Source organism: Chionomys nivalis, chromosome 10 (genome assembly GCF_950005125.1).
Source record: "Chionomys nivalis chromosome 10, mChiNiv1.1, whole genome shotgun sequence".
NCBI lineage: Eukaryota > Metazoa > Chordata > Mammalia > Rodentia > Cricetidae > Chionomys > Chionomys nivalis.
The window spans coordinates 42,729,829-42,743,501 of record NC_080095.1 but is presented as its reverse complement, the minus strand read 5'-3'; the positions used below and the strand labels follow the sequence as shown (position 1 = coordinate 42,743,501).

The 13,673-nt window shown below is 43.5% G+C and overlaps 1 long non-coding RNA gene across 1 annotated transcript in view; it reads left to right on the top strand.

Annotated features, from left to right (window-relative positions):
- Positions 1 to 13,404, top strand: part of LOC130882631 (uncharacterized) — a 39,459-nt gene extending 26,055 nt beyond the window's left edge. The window contains exons 2-3 of the long non-coding RNA XR_009057846.1: positions 12,528 to 12,730; positions 13,300 to 13,404. This is a non-coding gene — a long non-coding RNA (uncharacterized LOC130882631). The remainder of the gene's footprint in view (positions 1 to 12,527; positions 12,731 to 13,299) is intronic.
- Positions 13,405 to 13,673: the final 269 nt, after the last annotated feature.

Sequence of the window (13,673 nt, the reverse complement as noted above, 5' to 3'; positions counted from 1 at the left end):
ATCTCCTTTTCCTCAATAAACCAGCATTGCCTTGCGGGGTGGGGTAGGCTTTGTTCTGTTTTCTCTTTGTAACCCCTAACAAACTGTATGGAGCCTAGACATTTCAGAAATACTGTCATTGCTAAGGCAGAGTGACAAGTGTCAAGTGGTCAGGGGAGTCTCTCTGTGTGAGATTGTTTCACTTCTCAGTTCCTCATCTGATTTCTGTAGCAGGAAACATGTTTGTCTGTAAGCCCAGAGCTAGGATCCAGAGTGTGTATAAACTACAGACACATATTTCTCATTGTAACAGAGCCCCAAACCTAGCAGGTCCTCAGACCTTAGCACAGCTGACTCCATGATGGAAGTACCATCCAAGCTGTAAAAATTCAACACACAGACAACACCACCTGCCAAAACTGAAACAAAGGCCTGATCCGTCAAAGTCTATAGTTCTGGGAACTGAGTTTGCTCTTTGGCTTCCGTAGTTCTGCTTCTGGTTCAGTGTTCTTCTTAATGGATGGATGTCAACCCAGAACATGTTTTTTCTGCTTCAAATCTCACCGCGAGGAAGGCTCGGGGGCTACACTGGGATCTGAACCCACAGTGTAGTTGTCAGTCAGCTAATAAAGACTTCATATTAGCTTAAATCCTCATCCAAACCGTCTTCTCTGGTGAATACCCCACAACATCACACCTACTTACTGGTTTGGGAACATGAAGAAGTCGCTCAATTGAACTCTAAAAGGGAAACTGGTTATGGGAATAAAGCTCAATTCTTGCTAGCTGGGGTTTAATTTCCAACACTACAAAATGATAATAATAATAATAATTAATAATTGTTTGATCTTACAGAATTTTTACATATGATTATAATTATAAATAATTATATTATTTTATTTTTATATCATATTTATATTTTCTATATTATATGGTGTTTTGCCATGTGTGTCTGGTCTCCTGGAACTGGAGTTGTAGATAGTAGTGAGCTGCCATGTGGGTGCTGGGAATTGAACCCAGGTCCTCTGGAAGAGCAGTCAGTGTCCTTAACCACTAGGTCATCTCTCCAGCCCCAGAATTTCATTTTTAATAATGCATTTTTGTTTTATGTGTATGAGTGTGTAACTACAGGTGTGTGTGTGTGTCATATGTATATCTGGTGCCCATCAAGGTCAGAAAAGGGTGTCAGATCCCTTGGAACTGGAGATATAGACAGCTGTGAACTGCCATGTGGGTGTTGAGAATCAGACACAGGTCATCTACAAAAGTAGCAAGTGCTTTTAACTTCTGAGCCTTAAATTTTCTCTCTAGCTGAATTTTTAATTTTAACTAATATTTTAAAATAGAAGCCATCTTCAAAAAAGCACATGAAACAAATGTAGAGTTTAATGAATCATCATCAGATTAACATTTGTTTATAATGCCCATCGAAATCAAGAAATAGTATTTGATCATGCACTCTAGAAACTTCCTGCATGGATCCTGGCCTTATGGCGCCCTCATATCCTAAGAAACTATGATCCCAACTTCTTAGAGCAGTGGCTCCCAAAGACGGTTCCTAAAAGAAGCTGCACCATTGTCTTGGATTTTGACAGCAAAGCAAACTGTGCTCAAGGAGTCCTCAGCAGAAACTCCTCGTGGTGAGCTGTGGAGTCCAGAAATTCATAGGTTAAGAATTCTAGCCGGTGACTCTCATTCATGCCTAAAGTTTGAGAGCCACCACTGGTGGTAATCAGTCCCTTGTGTTTTCGTTTTTTTGTTTTTTTTTTGTGGGTTTGTTTTTTTTTTTAATCACCAAATATGAGCTTCTAAAACTTCATCTGTAAGGGAACTCTGGCTGTGTGTCCTGCCTGATCCCCTCTCCACTGCCCAGTTTGGACTTCGCTGACTGTAGACTCCCCATGAAGTTCAACAGATTCTTCTGTCCTCTGTGTTCCCTGCAAACTGACAACTAGGTCCAGACACTTTCCTGGATTTCAGTTTGACCTCATTGGCAAGACTACAGCTGTGTCTCTCGTCAAGAGGTCCACAGAATCCACTTGTCACCCTCCTGGGGAAATGAGAAGTTATCGATCGTGCTTAGATACATTCATTCATTAGGTGTCACACAGTAATAGCCACATCCTGACATTCGCCTTTCATTTATTACCTAAACCACTTTCCCGTCTGTATATACATAATGCTTGATTCTTTCCGATTTTTCATTGGTTTTTGAGATAATGAGTTAGTTCCCCCAGCATCTTTCAAAAGTAGCTAATTATTTTTAAAATTTAATTATGTACTCAAAGACTTACATACATTTGATGTTAGTACTATCATTGTCAGTGTTCAGGTCATTCCCTCTTGAGTTAACGCCACTTCAAATTGGTTTCTGCGCCTTTCTAGAAACTATCCAGGAAGTAATGTGCTTCAGATTTGCGTGGCTTATTTCCTGTCCTACATCATTTCTTTTAGAAATTGTGGCCACTTTTAGAGAGAAATGATATCTCCAGATCACAATGGGAGCTCTCGTGGAGCTAATTTGACTGGGTAAACATTGTTTTTAGACATTAAAAAACACTATTTGTTCTATTTTTTTGTATGCAAGTGCTTGCCTGCATGAATGCAAATGCACCATGTGTGCACAAAGCCTTCAGGGTTCAGAGAGGGTTTTGGGGCACCTGGCGGTGAGCCACCTTATCATGCTGGGAACCAGACCTGAGTCCTCTGGAAGAGCAGCCAGAGTTCTTAACTGTTAACCATCTCCCCAGCTCCCCCTTTTGGGCAGTTTTAATGAATAAGACTTAAAGTGTGTGTGTGTGGTGTGTGTGGGGGGGGTGCTTCTGGTATTATGAAACAAATTACTTCAAGGTATAGCTTTTTAGAACACTGTTATGTCAAACAGTTTCTATGGGTCAAGAATCCCAGAGTGGCATACATGAATAGTTTAAATTAGAATCTCTTGTGAGGCTGTGGCCAGTTAGGCTGCAGTGAGGGCTTGGTGGGACGGGAAGATTAGCCTTCTAATTCTAAGCAATTGGTGCTGGCTGTTAGCAGGACCTCGTGGTTCCCAAAAGGCTACTTGAAAGTCCTAATGCCATGGCAGCTGGATTCCACAAGAGAAGATTCAAGAGAGCACGACAGAGCCACAGTGTTTTTGATGATAGTGTTGAAAGTCACACTCTGTCAGTCGCATGACATTCTATGGCTTATATGAGTCAGAGGGGGAGACGGTGCTATAAAAGGGTATGTATGTCTGAGGAGAGAGTTACTGGTGACCATCCTTGAGGTTTGTTGGTATTTAAAGAGAAAATGTAACTCTACTGGGTATTGAGAGTCTCAACTGAGGGGGTTGCCCTGTGACCACATCTGTAAGGAATTATCTTGATTGTTGATTGACGGGTGCGGGGGGGGGGGGGCAGCCATCGTGTGTGTTAGCATCCCTGAGCAGGGAGTTTTGGGTTGTATAAGAAAGTAGGCTGAGCACAAGCCAGAGGGAGAAAGTCAGTAAGCAGCATTCTTCCATGGCTTCTGCTTTAGTTCCTACTCTGATTTCTCTCACTCTTGACTTGCGTAAGCCAATAACCCCTTTCTTTTTGTATTAGCTACTTTTCTATTACGACGATAAAAACACCATGACCAAGGCAACTTCTAGCAGGAAGGGTGGTTTATTTGAGTTTATGGTCCCGGAGGAATAAGAACCAGTCTCTGTCTCTGGGAAGTAGCAGGCATGGTGACTGGGGCAGCAAGCTGAGAGTCCACACTTTCGGGAGCAAACATGAAGCAGAGAGAGAAGAAAATTGAGAACAGAAGGAGATCTTAAACTTTCAAAGCCCACCCCCTTCTTCCTCCATATTTTCTTCAGCAAGGCCACACCTCCAAATCTGTGGGAAATGGCCTCTGTGCAGGGGTAGCCTGGGAGGTAGATGCAGAAGATGCAAGTTAGGGCTGTCAGTCAATGGACATGGAGGTCAGAGGTACAGTTCCCTGTGACCTTCAACTTTGTTGTGCTACACAATAGACTCAGACTGGTGGTATCAATATTACCACCAATATGGTTACCCTTGAGGTAGAATAGTCTTCACATTCTCTTCCCATTGCCCACTTCTATATTTACAGTCAGAATATAGCAGTTACATGTTGTATTCTCTTTCTTTTCTCCTTCATCCAAGATGCCCATGTTTTATAAACCTTTTGTCAGGTTAAAATTACACACATCCATCCCTTCTACTGTGTCACCTGCCCTTGTCATAATCCATTAAACTGATTTCAATGTATCGGTTCATATTTGGGAGAGTATCAGACATCAGACACTTGGAACAAAGTCTAATCATTTGCATACACTACACTAAGTAAAAGGTGTTGATCTTGGCCCTCGAGCTTGGTAACCAGCAGACCTAGTATTTGATGAGCTCCAGGTCACCGAGAGATCCTTTCTCAAAAAGCAAGGTGCACAGTTCCCGAGGGCGACATTCAATGTTGTCTTCTGGTGTGTACACATACACACATGTGTGCACTCTTGTCTGCTCCCCCATGAATATGGGCACATACATACACATCAAGATCTATGACCCTGAAGCGTTTGACTTCATCTGGGACTCCAGAGCCCAAAGTGACAGGTCAGGAACAGAAGCCGCACCAATCCTCCCACGCTGGGGTAGCTCACGTCCAGCAAGGGCCCAACGTGGATTTTTAGATCTAAAATAGGAAACTTTGAGCCTACGCCTTGGAGCAGTTTTTTTTTGTTGTTTGTTTTATTTTGCAGGACCCTGATCATCTGAAGAGTGTGGGGCCAAGGCAGAAGTGTGGGTCAACCCTTCTGCTGTCAGAAATATTTCAGTGGTGGGCTGGAGAGATGGCTCAGAGGTTAAGAGCACTGGCTGCTCTCCCAGAGGTCCTGAGTTCAATTCCCAGCAACCACATGGTGACTCACAACCATCTGTAATGAGATCTGGTGCCCTCTTCTGTCGTGCAAGCAGACATGCAGGAAGAACAGTGTGTACATAATAAATAAATAAATCTTAAAAATAAATACTTCAGTGGGAATGCTTGAGAAGCATTAATCTATATATAACTCAGGCATTGAGGGGAAATTTTCAACTTTTAAAACATAATTTAAATAACAATAAGTGCCGATTCATAAGGAAGCTGAGCAATTGTTCCAGAAACACAGGCTTTCATCTGGGCTATGCGCCTTCCCTCTCCTTTCCTATTCACAGCCCCCGAGTTGTCACAATACTAAATGGCTCTGTAAATTAGTTAAGTATACAGAGACCAATCCAGGCAAATGCACATGTGTGAGGAGAATCCTATTAAGATTTCCCCAGATGAAGGCTCTCCATGAGGAAGTGCCACAGAGCCTTCAGATAACTCGTCCATGTTGAATATGAGCAAAGCTCACAAAGGTTCTCTGTGGCCTGCTGTATGGGAACCTCCAATGACTTCCCCCCCCCCCCCCCCGACTTCACCTTTATCACAATCCTGGAAGCACGGTGCTGACCCTGTAGGTGCAGTGGTCTGGGGTTCACCGTATTCACCAGGGAACTATGGTAACCACTGCGGGAAAGTTCTGGTGGGAAGGTGGGGCAGTTCTCCATCTTGCAGAGAAATCTATGTGGAGGGCGTCCATGACTATTCCTGGTCCAAATCCCGTCTTGACCCGTAGATTTAAGGAGAAGGATAAAAAGCAAATGGGTGGTTGGCTTTGCCTCCTGATTTCTCCTCCAGGCTAGCCTCTTCCCACTCAAACCAAACACCTCCCACCTGTCAAGAAAAAAAAATCTGGTGTTAAATTATAATCAGACTTGTAAAACAGAACATGGGGTGATTATTTTAATTACAAGATTTTTTTTCTTTTCCAAAAGGAGCATTTGCCAATGGATTCCTTTAAATAACCAAAGCCTTGCATGTTTAAGAGAAGTCATGATTGACAAGAGCATGACGCATAGTAGAGCTTTTTTGGAAACACATCCCTACGTGTCATTTGGGTGACCTTGCCGGATGAGGACAGTGGTGATCCAGCAGAAGCAAGGCCGCATTGAAACAGCATCTCTAGACTCAAAGTGAAATGGAATCCTCTTTGGATGCCCAACTCCTTCTGGCTCAAGCGATCTACACTTGAGTGTCACGGTCTCTTCTGCAGCCGGTGCTTGCTTGGTTAGTTTTGTCCTGCAGCTGTTTGGAGACATACGGAGCTAAAACATAGACTCCAGGAGTCACTTGCCTGGAATTCAGGCTCAGGTATAAAACTCAACAGTTCTAATACCTTGGCGGAGTAATAATTTCATCTTTTTCAGCCTCTGTTTTCTCATCAGGACAAAGGATTGATGTGAGCATTAGATATGATAACATACTAAATGCGATATGTAGCACCCTTCCTGCCTGCCACTTACTAAGTTATTAACTGCTATTGATAACTGCTAGATGGACAGGATGCCGTCCCAATGCCCAGGAAATAGGAGAGCAGATGTCTTGTTCTATTCTAATTACGTGATCCACAAACCAGGCAAAGACTCCAAACACAGCTTCTAATTACCTAGTTAGCACGGAAGAACAATCTATATTAGATTAAATTTCGAACAGCTACTTTCGGCCAACATATCCTTACATACCCAATGTTCTATTTTCCACCACTCAACTAGCACACCATTTTCTACAGGGTACAAAGGGCAGGAAATTCTTCCAAGTGACTCAGTGGGGAACGTGTGGTAATTAAGATCAGAACATCTCTGAGATATCAGGAGTTTTCCTTGGCTTGGGACAAGTGGAAGCAATTGTTAAGTTCTCCTTTTTGATGATGGTTTGGTGAAAATGATGGTCTGCTATGACACACTGCAGTGGTTCCGATGAGCAGCTCAGCTCCCACCCCAAACCTGCGAGGAATACAGGTTCTCGGGTCCCTTCAGGGTTATTAGAGCACAGTCGTTTGTGGCTGAAGAAACCCTCGGGAGCAATATTGATCTGTCATATGGATGGCACACTACCCACTCTGTTCCCAGCAGACATTGCTAATGAGATCTCAAAACCCTTTTCCACACAGTGCCCGGAGTGCCCCCAAGTCAGCACAAATCAATCAGATTTGGCACGTTTGGAAGCAGTTACTGATGGATGGGCTCAATGAAGCATTCCTTCAGTTCCTTGGGTTTCCCCTGCAGAAAGATTGTAGCCCTGCCTACAGAGGGTGAGATCCTCAGGACAATAAGAAAACAAGTTGGTTTCTGAACCTGAACATCATCCCCGACATAGACAAGCCTGGTTGCCACAGCCCCTGAAATTGCCCTCAGAAATATACGCATCAAGTGTGCAGAAGAGGCTCTAGCCCTAAGTTTAACCTCACTATAATTGCCATTCATATGCTGTAAAACTGTCCTACATGCCCAACTGAGAGAGCATGAAAGGCTCCTGCTAGCCACCTACTTATCTCCTAGCTGTTCCTATATGCCAATTTTTATAAAAAGCTAGATCCCAATCTTCACACTCTTCACTGATTAACTTTACCCTTTCTGGTCTGTTTCTCTTTCCAAAATCAATCTATCCTTGGGGCTGGGGTAAAATGAAAGAAAGCATTCACACTCTTTCAGATAGACTGTTCTCTGGAGCGTGTGCACCAAGATTTGTGCAGGACGTTACGGTATGGGTTTGTTTCCTGCTTATTGCATTTCTATATCTATTTATTGTTGCCAGTGATGGTGGATTCTTTTACATTGTTTTGGTTTGGAGACAGGATCTCGTGTAGTTTGCTGTGACCTTGAACTCCTCCTATCTCCATCTCCCAAATATTGGGATTACAGGTATGTGTCTCCATGCCCAGACTCCTTTCATACAGAATTTTAGTCATCAACACTCAGTATAGAACATTCTTATAGCACAGGATCAACCTATAGGTTTGTACTGTTTTTATTTTTTCACTCTCTGTTGTAGTGTTTCATTATTCAATATCTGGAATGTGTGAAAGTTTCTTATTTAAAAATAGAACTTGCAAAAAAGGGGGGGAACTTTCTTTATATTTGCTCATATTGGCTAATACATTGAAGTTAACTTGTACAAACTTTCGATGAATGGGGTTACTTCCTCAATAGCATTTCTGACAGATGGTCACTGCTATTAGTGACAACAGCTGATATTTTGGGACTTTAAATAGTCAAAGAAATTCAACACATTCCTAACTAGTGTTGCTTGAGTTTTGATGCACACTGGGAGTTCTTAGCTGGGAAGAGGACCTGTGCTGAAACTAGCTGGAACCATAACTCAATCCAAGCTCCCATTCTGAAGCCAAGACTCTACACTGGAGCATTTGGGATGGGTGGGGCATCCGAGTGTTAGTCCTTAGGGGTTACAACTGAATGTTAAGTCAAGGACACCTGTTTAGATTTTTGCAAGCTGTGATTGGACTACTGTCCAAAGAACGAAGCTGGAAGAAGCTAGGTTAGTTCACAGTTCTATTCATGGGTGGAGTTCAGTTCCAGTGGGGATCTGGAATGAAGACCAACTGTCTGAAGGCAGAGACGGCAGCTTTGATGGGAGGTACATAATGCTGGCCAAAGACTAATTTAACTCTGAAGCAAATTAGATGTTGAGTCTCGGATATAGATGCTCGACTCAGGATCCACCATGACAGATATTGTCATGTGTCCTCCAGCATCCTGCTTCTCTTTCCTCCTTGTTCTGGGCAGCCAACAGGCCCAAGAGTGAGCCCTCCAATAACTAAGATGATCATAGCAGTCATGATCCCTGGCATCTTCCCTCCTTTGCAGCTATGGCAGTGAGGCAGAGCAGAAGCGCTTTGGAACAACACTCGCTTTTCTGTTAAAGTGACAGAATGGGCCTAGGGCTTCATCCTTCCTCTCCCTGCTTGAAATTTTGGAATCAGTGGCAAAAGACCAACCCAAGCACTGAAATCCCAGCTTTGTCATCATCAATCCATGAAACTAATGTCAGAAGCAATGTATGTCTGACTGTCACTACGTAAGGATTAGAACTCCTGGACTGGAGATGGGTCAGCGGTTAAGAGCACTGGCTGCTCTTCCAAAGGACCCGGGTTCCATTCCCAGCACCCACATAGCAATTCACAACTGTCTGTAACTCCTGTCCCAGGGGAGCCGATACTCTCACACAGATATCCATGCAGGCAAAACACCAATGCACATAATGTAAAAACAAATAAATTTTTAAAAAAGGAATTAGAACTCCAGTTCAAGCTTTGGATAGATACTCCATCAGTCACCATGGAGAGCATTCCTAGCTAATGCCTCCACCCACCATGGAAGTGAAGATTTTAAATGGCATCACTTGCAGAGAACAGAGCTGAGCATATGTGTGCAGAAGGTACACTTCAGTAGCACACAGAAGCGCAGGCTGACTGCATGTTCTGATCAGATCCTAGCAAGACTATGTTTCTAGGTGGGGGTTAAGATTAGCTGAGGGTAGTAAAGACACTGGAAACTAAAAGACAAGATGTTGAAGCGGTAGAGTCTTAGCAAGGAATGTGAGGATATGGTCGGGTTCCTGCAGTGGGCTAAGAAGTCTACATACCCCATCCTTCCTATTCTAGGCAGCAGTTTGGGGGCTCTAGGCTGAGTCATGGCTAATCCCAATCTGTGTTCTAGTTCCTAGCTACATGATCTCGAAAAAGCTCTTATATTACTTACATTACTTCCTAATTTCTTCATCCTTAAGATAGAGATAATATTAGCACACACCCTATAAATGTAAGAAATAAGTACAATAGTCCAGGCAATGACTTCAACTCCATATTAGATACACAGTGTGGCGACTGGAATGAGAATAGCTCTCCTTAGCTTATAGATTTGAATGCTTAGTCCCTGCTTGGTGAACTGTTTAGGAAGGATTGGGAGGCGTGGCCTTTTAGGAGGAGGTACGTTACTAGGCATGGGCTTTGAGGTTTCAAAAGCCCAATCTCTCTTCTCTAAGCTTCCATCATGCAGATAAGCTCTCAGCTACTGCCAACACCATGTCTGTCAGCCTGCCTCCCTGCCACCATCCTTCCTGCCATGATGATCATGAACTAACCCTCTGAAACTGTAAGCAAGCCCCCAGCAAATGTTTCCTTTGATACGCTGCCGTGGTCATGGTGTCTCTTCACAGCAATACAACAGTATATATTCAGTACAGGATAAAGACAGTTGTGGTGGCCTGCACCTGTAATCCTAGCTCTTGGGAGGCAGAGGCAGATAGAGCTCTGGGAGTTCAAGGCCAGCCTGGTCTACATAGTGAGTTCCAGGACAGCCAGGAGCTACCTAGAGAGACCATGTCTCAAAAATCATTAATAAAGGGTATTATTTAGAGAAGTCGGTAAGTATATGGTCTAGAGTCAGAATATCTGGGTTCAAATATTACATTCATCATTACTGACTATATAACCTTAAGTAATTCTCAGTCTCCTGATCTGTCTTGTGGAGACAGTGATACCACCATCCTTAAATGATAGTTGTGGAAATTCAATCAAATGGCATTATAGAACACTCAGGACTGTCAACTAAGAAATAAATATGGTATAATATTATTACTTGTCTACTGAACAGTATAAAGAATGTTTTAGACTTATTTCTGGTTATTTTGGTTTCTAAAAATCAAGTCAAGTCCAGTGGCATGCACTATAGTTCCAGCTACTGAACAGGCTGGGACAAGAGGATCACTTCAGTCATCAGTCTGAGGCCAGCACAGACGGTGTAGAAAAACCTGTTTCAAAAAGAATTAAAACAGAGGGGGAGAATTATGATGCCAAAGGAAATGGTTAGGGGATCACTGACTGAGGACAGAAAGCATAGACGGAACACCATGGAGAAAGCTGAGTTGCAGATGGGCAATAGGAAGAGTGGGGTTACTGAAGAGAATGGGGAGGGTTAGGGGAATTCCATTATATTCCATTTTAGGAGACTGCGTTCTACAAACTATTCTTCCTTTACCTTGCTAACCTCACCATCTTAGCGCAAACCAAGTATCCAACAATGTGACTTAAGAAAACTGACCATGTGGAAGAGTTTTAGCCCATGTTTCCTAATTGCTCATCCCAACAAATCTAATAATACTTAGGGATCATCTGTATAATGCGCAATTCAGATCATACCTAACCCAAGAAATATATAAGAACAAAAATAATTAAAGGACTGTTACCAGAAGCCACTTGGCACTGGATGGTGTATATAAATTATGGTGAATGCCAACAAACAACAGGTTGTCATGGTTGTTTCCATTTTTGTTTTTTCCTATGAAATGTAGTTTCTGTTTTTGGAAAGGAATCTATTAAGAGTTCTTTGAAACAAACAAAGAAATTTCTGTTTCTAGAATGAGAAAAGCTAGTTTCCAAGACATTAGTGAGAGGTGTCTAGATTTGTCCTAAGTCGGCCATTATGTGCCTTCAAGCTCCTGGCCCAGGTTTCTGGAATTCTCCTGGCTGTGTCTGGTTTCCATAGCAGGCTCATTTGTTAGCCAGTGATGACCACAGAGTAGATGCTAAAAACCATGACCTGTCACCACCATCCTTGCTTGCATGTCCTCTCACCAGTCTGGAATCTGGTTCTTTGACATCTCTGTTGGGTCAAAGCTTACACATCCTACGTGTGCCTTTCCCCACCACAGAGTCCCCCATCAGTCACCCCTTCTCTCCACTACAGAGCCATCACTAGCATCACTGTTGGGAACATGCACCTTCCAACTGTTGGGTTCCTAGGGTCCCAACTTCTCAGGTCCCAATTACCTCCTCTACTTTTTTCTTTTCCAGTGAGACTCAGGTGTGCCAGATAAAGAAAGCAAGGGACAGAGCTCACAGACCCACAAGAACATGGGATTCAGGAAGTGACCTGGAGGTCAGTGATCTTGATGACACATCCGGGGGTAGGGGAGAGAGAGGGAGAGAGAGAGAGAGAGAGAGAGAGAGAGAGAGAGAGAGAGAGGTCTAACTAGTTGAGGCTGGATTCACATGCAGCTCCACGTGTAGCTCTGGTCTGTGTTGGTGACCAAAAAGCCTCAAGTAAAGAGCTTTTTGGTAAATTTGTACTCCAAATGTAGCACAAATAATAAAAATCCAGAGTCAGATATTGGGTATCAACCCCAAAACTAGAAAAGCAAGGCAGCCACACCACTAGAGAAATCTTAACCTCTATCAAGGCTGGGCAACGGCAGACTAAGCCTCTCTCTCCTCACGTTTTACATTCCCCCTAGTGCTGGGATTAAAGGTGTGTGACTCCCTAGGACTGGAATTAAAGGCATGTGACTCCCTAGGACTGGAATTCAAGGTGTGAATCACCACCTGGATCTATTTCTGCATTGATCTTGTGTAGCCCAGGGTGGTCTTGAACTCACAGAGATCCATCTGCCTCTGCCTTTCAAAATCCTGGGATTAAAGGTGTGTGTCACCATTACCTGACCTCTAGTGGCTTGACCTTTGCCTTCGGGCTTCAGGCAAGATTTATTATTAAAATACAAATAATACATCACTACAGAGTAGCCCTTCAAAGTGACTGTAAGCCAACTTCCCCATAGCCAAGCTTTTATTGTGTTTTTGCCTCGTGAATCCAATCGTCTATTAAGATGTGAGCATATGTTCTCAGGCTCTCACTAGGATCTCAAACCGGAAGCTGTTGTGACATAGCTGTCTATTAAGCTGAGTGGCTTCGTGGCTCATGGCTCTGCTTCACGGCGAGGTGGCATCCTAGCTGGAAGGCTACTGAACTGGAAACACTATCTTCCATTTTCTCCTGGGAAGATGGCGTGTACCCCCTTTTCACTGCAATTCTAACACTCCGTTACAAAGGTAAGCGTTCTCTCGTCTGTGATGGATACGTTTTCTAAGAGTCATCCTTTGGTGCCAGGAGTCATCTGGAATTTATCCCGTTATCACTACGCCCCAGTGACAACATCTTAGCGTGCATGACAGCTATTTCTCAAAGTTGCCCCGACTTTTGCTTTCCCCGGAACACCACAGCTCCATACCACAATTTATTTACATGCCAGGTGCCGTGAGATAAACAGACATAAATTCTGAGTGACTAGAGATTATCAGACAGTAGATTTTTAATCTTTTTTTTTTTGGTTTAAATTATTTTCCTGAAGTTTACTCTCAATTTCACCAGTGTTGTGCTTTGCAGTAGAAGTATGGAAAGCTCGTGTATAAAAACTATATCATTTACTGACTTCCAGTATATGCATATACGGTCCTCCTGATCGTGAATTTCTCAGGGTCGGGGAGTGTGTTAACTTCCCTGGCCATCTATTCTTTAGTAGATGGACAGGTGAGCAATAGAATGCGGAAGAAGTATGCTGTGCTGATTTCAGAGTTCAGGCCTTGAGACACGCAGCTTTCACTTCTTATCTCTCTGGAAGCTCTCACCTACCTTGAAGTCCAGCTATCCCAAGACCGCCTGTCTGGAGAGACACGCCTTCCGCCTCCTGCCCATCCCTGCTAAGGGACAGGCATCTGATCGAAGCCTCCAGACTATCAGCAAGATGCCTTTGGAGCAGGGGGTGTTCCTGGCTTGGCTTCCTCGCGAAATCACAGGTTACAATAGACGACGGTTATTTTAAGCCTCTGAGATTTAGAGTGATTTGTCACATACGGTAACTAGAAAGAACAAAATCCTGTGGAGAGTAGTAGAATGTGCGGGCGCTACTCTCCACTCCCTCCCCGGAGAGCAGCTCCTACCTTAACAGCTCTTCTCACCTTGTCTAGAGCGAGATGGTGCCTAGGGGAGCAGGCC